The following is a 16,647-nucleotide window of genomic DNA, read 5'->3' as shown; positions in this document are numbered from 1 at the left end:
TCTATACAGAGACATTACTTTTTTATTTTTAAAAAAATATTTCTTTATTCTCCCCGGCATGTCTTATTTATATTATAAACATACATTTTTTTTTTTGATGATATATTATAAACATACATTTTCTCTCTTTCACAGCACTAATTCTCCACCGTGTCGCGTGACCGTTTCTTTTGTCTCTCTATATAAATGTTTCGTGTCACTCTCTTCTCTCATTTCCACCGTCAAGAGTCACTCTCTTCTCTCACTCTTCATTCGTTTCCAGTGTCTAGAGTCTCTCTGTTTCTTCGCACTGCCACACGCCTCATCTTCGGTTAGATGTCTAGACTCTTCTTTCCCTTATCTTCTGTTTCTGCAATTCAGACTCTGCTTTTGATTCCTGTGTCTGTGTTCAAGTTCTTTCTTGAACTTGCATGTTCTTGTTTTCAAGACCGGCTGGTTCTTTCTTGAACTTGCGTGTTCTTGTTTTTAAAATCGGGTATTTTTCTTTTTGTAATGTATTTGATAGGGATATTGATTGCATTTAAGGGAAAAGATGATGTGGTCATATGTGACATAGGTTAATATCCACTCGATCACTAATGTTTTGTGTGCCCATTATTTCACTTTCAGGAGAGCTGTTTGGTGGTAAACTGGAGTCACATGACTCAATAACTGATCTGTCTGCTTTTAAGCTTTCCTATCAGTTTCTGGGTTCTCTTCCGTTCCGTATTTTGTTCTCCGCTTCTTCAAGGTAAACGCTTTTGTCTCTGCGACTCTTGTGGTCACTACCAGGGCGGCCAAAACTCCTTCTTTGCCAAAAACATTGTTCAAGAATTCAGTGCTGCGCTGCTTCTTGATTGAAATTGAAAAGCTATTTGATGTTTCTATAGTTGTAATTTAATTGTTTCTTTTTCCCTCAAAACTCAAGAAAAGTCTTTCTTGTTGAAATTCTTGAATGTGTATTTTATTTTTTTTCTTTTTTCCGTATCTTTTTGACCACATTTAGAAAATACATTCTTTCTAACTTTTGTGTAATTGGTAAATCATATTTCTATTTTTTTATTATTATTATTCTTCACTGCTGGGATCTGTAACAGTGTGCATAATGGAAGCTTTGCAAACAAATTTGGATGGAAAATCAAAGCAGTATAAAGACCTTGCATTGACACATCCTTTTTCTCAGGAACAATATTCATTATATTGTCAGATCGGTTCGGATGTATGTTTTCGACATTTTTGATTATGAATTTCTTTAAATCCCAATTTTATTGCATGTTTTGGTGGTTTAAAGTCTTTTTTCGTCTGAACCCTCTTCTATTCTAGGTCTGATGCCAAGGATTTGCCAGGGGATGACTGGGTACAATGACATGGGAGGATTGTTTAGCAGCATGCAAATCAATACAAAAGAAATACTTGGGCAAATGTCTTGTTCTAGTGACCTTACTGATTATTACATGTCTTTCAGCTTTCTTGGATGTCACTTGGATAATGATAAAATATGTTTAGTCCCTCTAAAATTATCGAACTTAGCTTTTAGTCTCAAGTTTTTTTTGTCCTATTCCAGTCCCCAAATTTAAAAATTCATCACCTTTAGTCCTCCAAATACTTAAGTAGGGCTTAAACATGGTTTTAAGACTTTATTTAAACTAATTTGAAGATAAATAACAGTGTATTTCCAATTTTGTGGGACTAAAATTGGACAAAATTTTAGATGGGCCAAAGCCAAACTTGAAAAATTTTCTTAGGAATAGGAACAAAAACATATTTTACCCTTTTGTTTTTTATTATAAAGGCATTCCAGTAGATTGATTTAATTTTTCTTATGTTTGGTTTCATGCGAATGCTCTATTTCTTCTTAACATTAATATTTGTTAAAGTTGTTTTTTTTTTTTTTTTTAATTTGGTTTCTTTTCATGGCAGATTCTTCAGTGCTTATCTATTCAGGGCCTTAGCTCATCAGGTGGCGGTAGTTGTACTGGTGGCTGTGATGGTGGAACTGGAAGCAGTAGCGGTGCTTCAAGAGAAATTGTTAAAGACAGATAGCCTTTCAATTGCTTTTTTATGAGTAATTTCTTTACTAGTTTTGACACATCTACATGTATTATGTTATCAGGTTTGATGTTATGTTTGAGGAACTCCATCGGAAACAATCCCAGTTCTTTACACCAAACTGGGAGTCTCAGGCTTGCAGTTGCTGAAATCTTGTTGCCAGCCTATAGATCGTTTGTTAAACATTTTTGGTGGGTTCTCATTTTAATTTATGTCATTCCTATTTATTATGTAGTGGGTTAGCATCCATGAATGTGAAATGGTGCCTTTGAAACAGAAATACATATGCTTATCTTTGCCTTTGATGCCTTGTGGTTTTTGTATGATCTATTACTATTTTGCAATAAGTGCATAATTGGGAACCTAGTATGTCATTGACCTCTAGTGGGGAGTGGAAAGAATCCTCACAAGTGCATCAAATACACACCAAAAGATCTAGACCGAATGTTGGGTGAATTTTTTGAAGGAAAAAAGATGTGTGAAAACAAAGGGGTAAAATAATTGCTGATAACTTAAGATATGTGTATTTTAAATTTAGCATGATGGTATTTGGTGATTATTGGTTAATGCCTTTACTGTGGTTTGGTTTCTTTTCTCACTCTCACTTGTTGTAATTAACCAGGTTTTATTTGGTAGCTAAAAAGGAGTTATTGTTGGTTTTTTGTGTGATAAGATGGTGAATGATTCTGTATAGTTCGTTTGATTTTCTGCCTTAGTTTTTAGGGTTTGTTTGGAAGTTTGTTTACAGAAGTTTTGCATTTTTCAACATATAAAGGTTGAAGCTGTTCCAGTGTTGGATTGATGTTGAATGTGGGTTAAAGTCAACTGAGTTGATATAGTCTAGAAGGCAAATGTATTTCTGCCACGGGTACAAGTTTGTAATTATATAACTGAAATTTTAGCAGTCTTGAGGGCAATTGCATGTAACAAGGAATTGGTGTAATATTCTGGCATCAAATTTCATATAGGAATTTTGAATATAGCATACTCATAATAGGTTGAAAAATTAGTTGATTTTTTGTCTGTGATGAATGGTATTTATTTATTTTTAATTGCTAGAGTATAAGGAAGCAATATACTTGTGCATTGTTTATTACAAACTACATTTTGTACTTGTGCATTGCATGTGTATGTATATTCAGTTCTTATACTATTAATCACATTTACAAATTTCCAATCTTGCTAACTTAGGCTTGAGGTGTCTAGTCAGGTTGAGGTTTGTGTTAAGATCCCACATCGGTTAAGCATATAATGGTTGTGATGGTCTTTTTAATGACTTGTGTCATCCTGCTCCCTTCAGACAAGCTTTCAGAGTTGAGATGAACCCAATCTGTTCTCAATTATAATATTGTTTCCCATTAGTTATTGGTATTCTGCTTTACTAGTTTAACTGTCTGATGGCAGGTTGAATGGTTTTTTTTTTTTGCCTCCTTAAAATCTCTCATTTTTTAAGGAATATCTTATCCTTATTTGTGCTATATTCCTTCTCATTTCTTCTTTTATTAGAAAAGAGTGAATTGAGTTGTATATTGCAGAATCATAGCATCAGTTCAATGCTCGTGAGAATGATTGGGGTTTCACTAATTTCATGCCTCTTGGTGACTTCTATGATGATCCTATTAGAGGTTTATGGGTGAATGATAGATGTATAATTGAGGTTTATGTTCCTGCATGTAACACTCTTTATTACTGGTCACATTTTTCGAAAAAAGAAACTGATATTGTAAGACTGAAAAACCAACTACTTGTTACATGAATTCTCTTATTCAGACACTATCACAATCCTTGTCTTAGAATATAACTTTTAAACAAAATTATTATAAAGATATATAACATAACTATTTTTTTTTTAAATTCATATTGTATAATTAATGTTGGCTTTTTTTCTTTGTTTATAATTGATAATTAGGTAAACTATATTAGACTAGGAATAAATGTCTTTTATTTTAAATTTTAAATTTAAGGCAGAGGCGAGCTTATTTATAATCTCACTCACTCCAATTTATTTATATTTTTTCGAGCTTTATTTGTCTGCCTCTCTGAATGCTTGTCTCCCGCTCTCACTTCTGTTCAAATTTGTTTGCTTTTTTTCTTTTCTTTTCTTTGTAATCTGAAATTTCTTTATTTCTCCGCACCCAATGCCTCCTATGTCTTTTGTGTTTCTTTTCTTTTGTTTTCTCTTCAATTCAGAGATGATTGTGGAATGCTTTCGCTTCTCTGATTTTGATTTTGAGTTGAACTCGAGTCTTTTTCCAATATCTCTACTTATTTTCTTATGTTTGGAGTGCAATGAGATTGGACTCCTTTGTTGTCCTTATTGCTGTTTTTGATTCCTCTGTCTGTGTCCTGGTTCTTTCTTGAACTTGTGTGTTCTTGTTTTCAAGACTGGGTGTTTTTTATTTAGGCATATAATGGTTGCAATGGTCTTTTTAATGACTTGAGTTATCCTTTTCCCTTCAGACAAGCTTTCAGAGTTGAGATGAACTCAATCTGTTCTCAATTATAATATTGTTTCCCATTAGTTATTGACATTTTGCTTGATTGTAGTTTAGCTGTCTGATGGCAGGTTGAATGGTAGGTTTTTTTTTTTTTTTTTTTGCCTCTGTAAAATCTCTCATTCCTTAAGGAATATTTATCCTTATTTGTGTTGTATTTCTTCTCTTTTCTTCTTTTATTATAAAAGAGTTAATTGAGTTGCATATTGCAAAATCATAGCATCAGTTCAAAGCTCGTGAGAGTTGATTGGGGTTTCACTAATTTCATGCCTCTTGCTGACTTCTATGATGCTGTTAGAGGTTTTTGGGTGAATGATTGATGTATAATTGAGGTTGATGTTGTTGCGTGTAACACTCTTGATTACCGGTCACATTTCTCAAAAAAAAAAAAAAACCGATATTGTCGAACTGAAAACCCAAGGAGTTGTTACATGAATTCTCTTATTCAGATCACAATCCTTGTTTTAGAGTATAACTTTTTAACAAAATTATTATAAAAATATTATATATAACTAATATTTTTTTAACAGCATATTGTATAATTAATGCTTTTTTTTGTCTTTCTATGTTTATAATTGATATTAGGTAAACTACATTAGACTAGGCATAAATGTTTTTTATTTGAAAATTTTAATTTAAGGCAGAGACAGCTTTTTTATAATCTCACACTCCAATCTTATTCATTTTCTTTTCATCTTTATTTGTCTCACTCTGAGTTCCTGTCTCCCCTAATCACTTCTGTTCAAATTTGTTTGCCCTTTTTTTTCTTCTCTTTTCTTTCTTTGTAATCTGAAATTTCTTTATGTCTCCACATCCAATGCCTTCTATGTCTTTTGTGTTTCTTTTTTTTTTCTTTTTTTTTTTCTCTTCAATTCAGAGACGATTGTGGATTGCTTTTGCTTCTCTGGTTTTGAATCGAACTCGATTCTTGTTCAATTTTTCTGATTCTTGTTTTCTTCTATTTGGAGTGCAATGAGACTAGACTCCTTTGCTGTCCTTATTGCTGTTTTTGATTCCTCTGTTTGTGTCTTGGTTCTTTCTTGAACTTGCATTTTCTTGTTTTCAAGACCTGGGTGTTTTTCTTTTATTTAATGATTTTGACAGGGATATTGATTGCATATAAGAAAAAAAGATGATGTGGTCATATGTGACAAAGGTTAATATCAACTTGATCACTAATGTTTTGCCTGCATTTGTGTGCCCGTTATTTCGCTTTTAGGAGTGTTATTTGGTGGTAAACTGGATTCACTCTGGAGCCCTCTCTGGTACAAAAAAGCAAAAGAAAACAAAAAGTGGATAAATGATTTTTAGAGATAGAGTGAATGGAAAGAAGAATGATGGAGAAGGATACAAATCTGCTGTATGCATAGTTCTTTTAATTCTCTTTGAATTGTGGATTTTTTATTTTGTTAGCATAATGTGTATTGCCTTAGGGATGATCATGTTTATGTAGTTTTTCAGGTGTTGGGACTTGGGTGTGATTTTGCATCTTGACAACAAGTATAACAAGTGCAATCAAATATAAAATAACTTTTGATATCGTCAAAGATTGGGTAAGATTAAGTTTTTTGTTATTGATTATTCTTTGTTAATTGGTGTTTTATAAAAAATGTAGTTATCTTAATTTTTGTTGAAATATTGATTTTTTAAAATATTAATATTGATTAAAATATTACTTCTTTTTTAAATTGAATTATATATTTTAATAAAAATAAAATAAAAATGATAAGTTAGTCCATAATGAACTAAGGGTGAATTAAGTTAATTTTTAATAGTTGAATTTATTATTTATTTAAAAAAATTAGCCTATGGATTTACCCTAGCCTATACGGTTTAGTGGGCTTTTTGACTTTATGAATTTTTTCATCCATGAACTTTTAAGGTTGTGGGCTTTTTTGGCAGTCTCTTTCGATATAATGGATTCACTTGTCTAAAACACTTAACTGTCTCTCTGCTTTCTTAGGCTTTCCTATCTGTTTCCGAGTTCTCTTGTGTAGCGTCCTCTGCCCTCTGCTTCTTCTCTCTTCATAGTTCAAGAGCGAAACTCAAGAAGCCAAAGGACATGCAAAAGTACTAGTAGAATCTCCCCTATGTTAGGTAAACGCTTCTGTCTCTACGACCCTTGTAGTCATTGTCTTCTTCCTCTGCCAAGGCTGCCAAAGGAAAGTTAAGAAAACATTGTTCAACAATTCAATTCTGCACCCCTTCCCTATGTTAGGTAAACGCTTCTGTCTCTATGACCCTTGTAGTCATTGTCTTCTTCCTCTGCCAAGGCTGCCAAAGGAAAGTTAAGAAAACATTGTTCAACAATTCAATTCTGCACCCATTCTTGATTGAAATTGAAAAGCTATTGAAAAGCTATTCGATGTTTCTAAATTTGTAATTTCTTTTTTTCCTCAAAATTCAAGAAAAGCCGTTCTTGTTGAAATTCTTGAATGTCTTATTTATTTTTTCTTTGTTGAGTTGCTTTTTAACCACATTTATAAAATACACTCTTCCTAGCTTTTGGTGTAATTGGGAAAATATGGTAAAATTATATTTCAATTTTTTTTTTCTTTATTTATTTTTTATTTTCATTGTTGAAGTATTTTTTTTAGAGAAGTCGGTTTTTATCTTCACTTTGTGTTTTTCTGCTTTATTTCAATCAGATGCAAGAATCCAAAAATCTTTTTGTCATGTCGAACAGATGCGAGAGGAAGAAGCAGCCGTGGCATTGCAAGATGCCATCCTACAAGACTGCCTAAGGTTTTGTTCATATTTATTATTCCAATTTCTTTCATTTCTTATATATAATGATAATTATTTTATATTATGTTCTGTGAATGTATTATCTGTGGGTATAACTATACCAGCATACTTACATTTAATGTTAACAAGGTAAAAAGAGGGATAAAATGTCTATAATTTAAATCAGTTTTAACTTGAATATCGTTTCAAACTTGTTTTTAAAACTATTATAATTAAAATTTAGCTTTAAAATTGATTATAGTTTACAACTGGTTTATGATTTGAAACATATTTAAAATTGTTGGTAACTTTGATATTCCTTGCGGCAGAAGCTCAATTTCCCACCAATTGATTTTTTTGTCCTGCTGGATCATGATTTTCATAAGCTAAGCTTTCGGTTTTGGTCTTTGTGATAGTAGCCCATTATTAGTTGTACTAACAAATTGTAACCCATTCTTTATTTCTTTTACACCTTTTTGTCATTGATTGTTTTTGAAGTGTATGTGTGCATGTTGTTTGTGACTCTAGAGCTTGATATGTTTTGTATTCTTTCTCACTTTTTTCTTTCTGATTATCTTTAAAGTATGTATGTCTGTGCCCTATCTCTTTTGTTTATGTCTATGCTCTATCTTTGTGTGTTCTGTGTGTTTGTCTTTGTCTTTTTATGTTTATGAGTGTGCCTGCTTGTATGTCTTTGTGTGTGCATATCTATGCCTTGTATTTGTGTTTGTGTATGCTATGTCTTCATCTCTTTGTTTATGTGTATGCTTGCTGTTTATGTTTGTCTGTGTGTCTCTTTACATGTGATGTGTTTGTGCTGGTGTCTATCTATGCCTATGCCTTGTCTTTGTCTTTGTGTGATTTATCTTGGTCTCTGTGTTTGCCTTTATTTGTGTATGTGTGCTTTATCTGCCTGTTTTTGGATACAAGTTTGTATGTGTCTTTATCTCTATGTGTTCGTATCTCTCTCCCTCCCTCTGAAATGCAAAATCACGAATCTTGATGCTATCTATTTTGTGTATTGGTTTCCTAAATATTAAGAGGTCAATTTGTAAAGTTTTATTTTATATTCAGTGGTCATGACTTTTCTTATTTATCACGTAAAAGTTTTAGTGCCTATACATGTCAGTGACTTTTCACTTGCATTACTAATTTATTTGTAGTTTCCTTTTGAGTTGTCTATGAGACTACTAGTAGTAAAAGGCCTTTAATTTAATTATTATTCTTTTAAGAAAGAATGCTCTATCATAAAATCATGAAATTTGTCTCGATCACTGAACTCCAATTCTTTGGTCTTGTACTATGGCTTATGTTTTAACATTATTATTATGGTTGTCTTTGATAAATTGTGACTACCATGAAAGGGGACTACACTCTTGATATTTCTTATATACGGACATTCTTTTCTTTACAAGTCTTAAGTAAAAGTTTGGAACCATACTATTGCCACTTTTAAATTATTTATAGAATTCAAGAGAAAAACTGTTTAGTATATATATATATATATATATATATATATATAATATAAAAAAAAACCTCTAATAGGTGCCAGTGTGTTTATTTCAATTAAGGCATTATAATTCTGTCATTAGAATGGGCCTGTGTTAGTGTCATCTGCCACAGTGTTTTACTTTCAACTTATTGATAGAGGATTACACTTTACACTAGTCACCACACTAGATGTTATATAGTTTACTATCATGATACATATTAGGTTTGGGTAGTTGTTTTGTTTCGTTCATAAAACAAGAACAAGGCATTTTGCATAGTATTATAATCTTGCAATAAACAATTTCCTTAAATTTTGCAGATTGAAACTCTTCTTAAAGGCAAAGCTTGCTCTGGAATAAAAGAAGCTGCAACTAGTTTGACAAACCATCTTGCACAAAGAGCTCACGAGACCTTTGAAGAATTTGAAGTGGCAATCGAGAAAGATGCTACAAAGACTGCAGTAACATATGGAACTGTCCATCCTTTGAAACACTCTGTGATTAACTATGTGAGGTATTTTTTTGAAAAAGTTCAGTGTGTGGGTAAATTCAGTGTTGTCTGATCCCAATTTTGTAGTCATATCTTCTAACATTTTTTGCCGTGTTCATTGATGATATGACAAATTTGTTAGTCATTATTTATTATCATACCTTAGATGTTAAGATTTTTAAAATTTATTTTACAGTTCTGATTTATTCTGCTCATGGACATTTTAGTGCATTTCTTTGTTAGATATGCTGAGAGATTGACATGCCATGTTACATGTTTGGTCACTTAGTTTCTAGGTGTTTCTTTTGTAGTTTTATTGAAGGGATATCTTATTGATAGAATTGGTTTAGAATCTAAAGGAAAGAATTAATTTTTTATTGATGAACCCGAAATACCAAATGTTGTGCCTTAGTTAAGATATAGGGTAGAACTAGAAAATAATGAATGATTAGATCTGTCTTGAGCCAATCAAATATTTCCAACTATTTGAACTTGAGTTTTATTTTCCTTATTATAAAATGATGATGTCCAAGAGGGAATTGTGCAATCCCATTCTTCTATTTTATTTATTTATATTTAAGAGAAACTGTTTCTTAAAGTTCAGTTTTCATTCCCTTTGTAAGAAGGATAATGCTGTACTCTTCTCTAATAGGTGTGTGGGTAATTTTTTTCAGGATATTTATTGTAGATCTGATGTTCAGTTTTCTTAAAATTCTTTATCTGATCTGATCTTTATTTGTCTAGAAGGAAAATGTATTTCTGCCGCGGGTACAAGTTTGCAATTATATGACTGAAATTTTAGCAGTCTTGAGGGCAATTGCATGTAACAACGAATTGGTGTAATATTCAGGCATCAAATTTCATATAGGAATTTGGAATATAGCATATTCAGAACAGGTTGAAAAATTAGTTGATTTTTTTTTTAATGTTTTTACAAATGTGAATTGTGGTTTGTGATTGTGTCTGTGATGAGTGGTATTTATTTATTTTTAATTGCTAGAGTATAAGGAAGCAATGTACTTGTGCATTGTTTATTACGAACTACATTTTGTACTTGTGCATTGCATGTGTATGTATATTCACTTCTTATACTATTAATCACTTTTACAAATTTCCAATCTTGCTAACTTAGCCTTGAGGTGTCTAGTCTGCTTGAGGTTTGTGTGTTAAGATCCCACATCGGTTAAGCATATAATGGTTGCAATGGTCTTTTCAATGACTTGTTCATCCTCTTCCCTTCAGACAAGCTTTCAGAGCTGAGATGAACCCAATCTGTTCTCAATTATATATTATTGTTTCCTATTAGTTATTGGTATTCTGCTTGACTAGTTTAACTGTCTGATGGCAGGTTGAATGGTTTTTTTTTTGCCTTCTTACAATCTCTCATTTTTTAAGGAATATCTTATCCTTATTTGTGCTATATTCCTTCTCATTTCTTCTTTTATTAGAAGAGTCCGTTGAGCTGCATATAAGCTCGTGAGAAGGATTGGGGTTTCACTAATTTCATGCCTCTTTAATTTAATTGATGAGTTTTTTATTCATCTCGAGAACATGTTGGGTATTTGAATCCTAAAAACTTGTCAATGTCCTTGAATTTAAAAATTTATGTAGCCCTTATTTAATGAGTAGTTTGATTGACATGATAAACATTAAACATCTTGGTTGCCTTTATGTATGGATACTTTGATCGACATATGATGCATGAGATTATAAACTTTTTAAGGTTATCTCTTACCTGATGTCAAAAAATGTGGTTGTTTAATTGATGAGTTTTTTATTCATCATGAGAACATGTGGGGTATATGAATCCTAAAATGTTGTCCATGTTCCTGAATTTAAAAATTTAATGTAGTCCTTATTTAATGAGTAGTTTGATCAGCAGATGATAAACATTAAATATCTTGGTTGCCTTTATGTATGGATACTTTGATCGACATATGATGCATATGAGATTATAATCTTTTTAAGGTTATCTCTCACCTGATGTCGAAAAATGTGGTTGTTTAATTGATGAGTTTTTTATTCATCTCGAGCACATGTGGGGTATTTGAATCCTAAAAAGTTGTTCATGTTTTTGAATTAAAAAATTTATGTAGTCCTTATTTAATGAGTAATTTGATCGGCACATCATAAACAATTAACATCTTGGTTGCCTTTATGTATAGATACTTTGATCGACATATGATGCATATGAGATTATAAACTTTTTAAGGTTATCTCTCACCTGATGTCGAAAAATGTGGTTGTTTAATTGATGAGTTTTTTATTCATCTCGAGCACATGTGGGGTATTTGAATCCTAAAAAGTTGTCCATGTTTTTGAATTAAAAAATTTATGTAGTCCTTATTTTATGAGTAGTTTGATCAGTGTATGATAAACCTTAAACATCTTTGTTGCCTTTATGTATGGATACTTTGATCGACATATGATGCATGAGATTATAAACTTTTTAAGGTTATCTCTTACCTGATGTCGAAAAATGTGGTTGTTTAATTGATATGAGTTTTTTATTCATCTCGAGAACATGTGAGGTATATGAATCCTAAAAAGTTGCCATGTCCCTGAATTTAAAAATTTTATGTAGCCCTTATTTAATGAGTAGTTTGATCGGCAGATGAGAAACATTAAATATCTTGGTTGCTTTTATGTATGGATAGTTTGATCGACATATGATGCATATGAAATTATAACCTTTTTAAGATTATCTCTCACCTGATGTCGAAAAATGTGGTTGTTTAATTGATATGAATTTTTTATTCATCTCGAGAACATGTGCGGTATTTGAATCCTAAAAAGTTGTCCATGTCCTTGAATTTAAAAGTTTATGTAGCCCTTATTTAATGAGTAATTTGATCGGCACATCATAAACAATTAACATCTTGGTTGCCTTTATGTATGGATACTTTAATCGACATATGATGCATATGAGATTATAAACTTTTTAAAGTTATCTCTTACCTGATATCGAAAAATGTGGTTATTTAATTGATGAGTTTTTTATCCTTCCCGAGAACATGTGGGGTATATGAATCCTAAAAAGTTGTCCATGTCCTTGAATTTAAAAGTTTATGTAACCCTTATTTTATGAATAGTTTGATCAGTCTATGATAAACCTTAAACATCTTGTTGCTTTTATGTATGGATACTTTGATCGACATATGATGCATGAGATTATAAACTTTTTAAGGTTATCTCTTACCTGATGTCAAAAAATGTCTGTTTAATTGATGAGTTTTTTATTCATCATGAGAACATGTGAGGTGTATGAATCTTAAAAAGTTATCCATATTCCTGAATTTAAAAATTTATGTACCCCTTATTTAATGAGTAGTTTGATCGGTCTATGATAAACCTTAAACATCTTGGTTGTCTTTATGTATGGATACTTTGATCGACATATGATGCATGAGATTATAAACTTTTTACGGTTATCTCTTACCTGATGTCGAAAAATGTGGTTGTTTAATTGATATGAGTTTTTTATTCATCTCAAGAACATGTGGGGTATTTAAATTCTAAAAAGTTGTCTATGTCCCTGAATTTAAAAATTTTATGTAGCTCTTATTTAATGAGTAGTTTGATCGGCACTTGATAAACATTAAATATCTTGGTTGGCTTTATGTATGCATACTTTGATCGACATATGATGCATATGAGATTATAACCTTTTTAAGGTTATCTCACCTGATGTCGAAAAATGTGGTTGTTTAATTGATATGAGTTTTTTATTCATCTCGAGAACATGTGGGGTATTTGAATCCTAAAAAGTTGTCAATGTCCTTGAATTTAAAAATTTATGTAGCCCTTATTTAATGAGTAATTTGATCGGCACATCATAAACAATTAATATCTTGGTTGTCTTTATGTATGGATACTTTGATCGACATATGATGCATATGAGAATATATACTTTTTAAAGTTATCTCTTACCTGTTGTCGAAAAATATGGTTGTTTAATTGATCAGTTTTTTATTCATCACGAGAACATGTAGGGTATATGAATCCTAAAAATTTGTCCATGTCCCTAAATTTAAAAGTTTATGTAGTCCTTATTTTATGAGTAGTTTGATCAGTCTATGACAAACCTTAAACATCTTGGTTGCTTTTATGTATGGGTACTTTGATCGACATATGATGCATGAGATTATACACTTTTTAAGGTTATCTCTTTCCTGATGTCGAAAAATGTGGTTGTTTAATTGATATAAGTTTTTTATTCATCTCGAGAACGTGGGGTATATGAATCCTAAAAAGTTGTCCATTTCCCTGAATTTAAAAGTTTATGTAGCCCTTATTTTATGAGTAGTTTGATCAGTTTATGATAAACCTTAAACATCTTGATTGCCTTTATATATGGCTACTTTGATCGACATATGATGCATGAGATTATAAAACTTTTAAGGTTATCTCTTACCTGATGTCGAAAAATGTGGTGATATAATTGATGAGTTTTTTATTCATCACGAGAACATGTGGGGTATATGAATCCTAAAAAGTTGTCAATGTTCCTGAATTTAAAAATTTATGTTGCCCTTATTTAATGAGTAGTTTGATCAGTGTATGATAAACCTTAAACATCTTGGTTGTCTTTATGTATAGATACTTTGATCGACATATGATGCATGAGATTATAAACTTTTTAAGGTTATCCCTTACCTGATGTCGAAAAATGTGGTTGTTTAATTGATGAGTTTTTTATTCATCTCAAGAACATGTGGGGTATTTGAATCCTAAAAGGTTGTTCATGTCCCTGAATTTAAAAATTTTATGTAACCCTTATTTAATGAGTAGTTTGATCGGCACATGATAAACATTAAATATCTTGGTTGCCTTTGTGTATGGATACTTTGATCGACATATGATGCATGAGATTATAAACTTTTTAAGGTTATCTCTTACCTGATGTCGAAAAATGTGGTGATATAATTGATTTGAGTTTTTTATTCATCACGAGAACATGTTAGGTATATGAATCCTAAAAAGTTGTCCATGTCCTTGAATTTAAAAATTTATGTATCCCTTATTTAATGAGTAGTTTGATCGGCATATGATAAACATAGGAGTATAAAACCTTTTAAGGATGTTCCTAACCTTGATGTCGAAAAAAGTGGTTGCATATCTATGTCTTGTATTGGTGTTTTTGTGTGTGCTCTATTCTTGTCTCAATTTTATATGTGTGCTTGGTTTATGTTTGTCTCTGTGTCTATTTGCATGTATTGTGTTTTTGTTGTTGTCTCTGTGTGTGTATGCCTATCTTTGTCTTTGTGTGATTTATCTGTGTCTCAAGTATTTAGATGTGTTTTTTTGTTTATGTCCTTTATCTATGTGTTTGTATCTCTATCACTCTTTCTATGTGGGTCTGTCTGTGGCTTAGTTGGTGTGTGCTTGTGTGATGTCATGCCTTTCTCTATATGTGCATTTGGGTTTATGTTTGTGTGCACTTTGCCTCTATTTGTGTCTGTGTGCGTGCTCTGTGTCCATGTTTACCTTTGTGTTTGGTGTCTTTGCATAAATCTTTGTGTGTTTCCCTTCGTCTTTGTGTTTGTCTCTGTCTTTGTGTTTGTGTTCTTTTTCTTTGTGTCTATGTTTGTGTGTGCGCGTTGTGTCTGTATTTGTCTTCGTGTATGTGTTCTATTGGTGTATCTCTATCTTATATCTCTATCTTTTTCTTTTTGTCTATGTTTATATGTGTGCTTCTCCCCAATCAACAAGGTTGTTTGATTTTGCTTGACTATGTTCCTTTTTTACTACATTCGTTACTACTTTTCACTTTGATTTTTGGTTAAGTAGATAATCTAATTAAATTGTTTGTTTTGAAACTTTATTATTGTTTTAACTCTGAATTTTAACCATTTTAATAATTTACTCATAAATGCTTTCAAACATGACCTCACACTATTAGAAAGGGTGCAACATCCATATGTAGTCACAGATCAAAGTGCCAAAAAGAATTTAGGAAGACATATGATCAGGTATGGTCCTCTCTTTTAGTGTTTTTGAAAAGAAGTCTTTTGTACTTATTTTGATGATGTGTTGTGTATGATAATTTTTTATTTTTGGGACTGAGTTCTTGGGCATTATGTTGGAAATATTTTTTTTTTTCAGATTTAGTTCATAATATTTCCTGTGCAATACCGCAAATAAATAGTTAAAGAAGGTTAATAAATTAATCTTAATTAAATTTTTTATCTGTGTTTTGACATTGTTCAGAAGTCACTCTTCTTCCAATTTAATTATTGATGAAGCAATTGCATATTCCTTCTTTACCAAGTAAGTCTTCACTATCTAGTCCAATGAGTCATCTAATGGTAGAAGTGTGACAAGTAACTTTTATTTAAATAACAGGCTAGGTCTTGATGAATGATGTTGTTGGCAGCGAAGACCTTGCAAGTATTCAACAAAGAGAAAAAGTAGGTATTGTACCATTCCCTCCCTATAATGCTGAATTTTTTGGCACGCTTTCCAGGCAATTTTTATTCAAAGTCGATTGTCCTACCACTTCTATCTCATTTATGGGAGGTGAGTCGTGTCTCTATGAGTGTGTATCTCTCATTCTTTGTGATTGTGTTTGTGTGTGTTCATTGTCTCTATGTTTGTGTTTGCTTTGTGTATGTGTTCTATATGTGTGTATCTCTATCGATGTCCTTGTGTTTATGTTTATGTGTGCATTTCTTGCCAATCAGCAGTGTTGTTTTAGATGTCCATGAATTATCTTTACTCAATTTGTATGTTATAATTGTCCCTTAATTCAGGGAGAGAATATTTTTTATTCATCAACATAAAAAGAGATGGTATTATTTTTATATTTTGTTCATTCAAGAGCATACAAACTTGACAAATAAGAATTAGGTATATAAACTCTATATTCCTAATAAAATTTGTTTGCAGTTGGGTTTTTGATCGGTGTTAGACTTCTCAATTTGAAGAGATTATTGAAGCCAAAAGATATCATTTGGCACATAACTTTCAGTGGTTCCTGGTTTCCTTGAACAGCCTTGTAGTGAGTTAAGTCTTTCTTGAATGCACCTGTGAAATGGCTATCAACATGGAGAGTTGATACTGCTCTCACAAATGTTTTTCTTATATCACTCTCAACTATGGTGGCAGAGACCACAACTTTCCCCATAGACTTGATCAAGACCAAGCTTTGTGTAAGTTCCTTATTATTCCTTCCTTTTCTTTTTATGCCTAATTGGCTCACATACATAACATTTTTCCCTCATCCAAAAAGCGATTTTATGTATTGGAATTTTTCTTGTTGTTTTGATGTTCTTTTTGTGAGGTGCAACAACTAGTGGATATGGATATTATGGTTCCTCACGCTGGTGACATTGTACTAGTGGAAGGTAGAAATTAAAGTGATGTTATGAACTGCATTTGCTTCTTTGCATTTCATGTCAATTTCTTGCACGATTTC

General features: G+C 31.7%; 1 protein-coding gene across 25 annotated transcripts in view; it reads left to right on the top strand.

Annotated features, from left to right (window-relative positions):
- The window catches only part of LOC145959112 (uncharacterized), a 31,193-nt gene that overhangs the window by 6,457 nt on the left and 8,089 nt on the right, over positions 1 to 16,647 (top strand). For 20 of the 25 annotated variants that reach the window (XR_014434837.1, XR_014434832.1, XR_014434834.1 and 17 more), the window contains 9 exons: positions 610 to 730; positions 1,077 to 1,198; positions 1,303 to 1,402; positions 1,900 to 2,219; positions 5,743 to 5,883; positions 5,977 to 6,076; positions 6,487 to 6,620; positions 7,172 to 7,268; positions 9,061 to 16,576. The gene's annotated coding sequence lies outside the window, so the exon portion shown is untranslated. Of the gene's footprint in view, positions 1 to 9; positions 311 to 609; positions 731 to 1,076; positions 1,199 to 1,302; positions 1,403 to 1,899; positions 2,220 to 5,742; positions 5,884 to 5,976; positions 6,077 to 6,486; positions 6,621 to 7,171; positions 7,269 to 9,060; positions 16,577 to 16,647 lie in introns of those variants that run through there. The other 5 variants (XR_014434815.1, XR_014434835.1, XR_014434816.1 and 2 more) reach the window with 5 other exon arrangements.

The sequence above is a fragment of the Cajanus cajan genome, chromosome 6 (assembly GCF_000230855.2).
Source record: "Cajanus cajan strain Asha chromosome 6, NIPB_CcT2T_4, whole genome shotgun sequence".
Taxonomy (NCBI): domain Eukaryota; kingdom Viridiplantae; phylum Streptophyta; class Magnoliopsida; order Fabales; family Fabaceae; genus Cajanus; species Cajanus cajan.
Note: the sequence above shows the minus strand (reverse complement) of the source record. Positions and strands in the feature narration are given on the sequence as shown.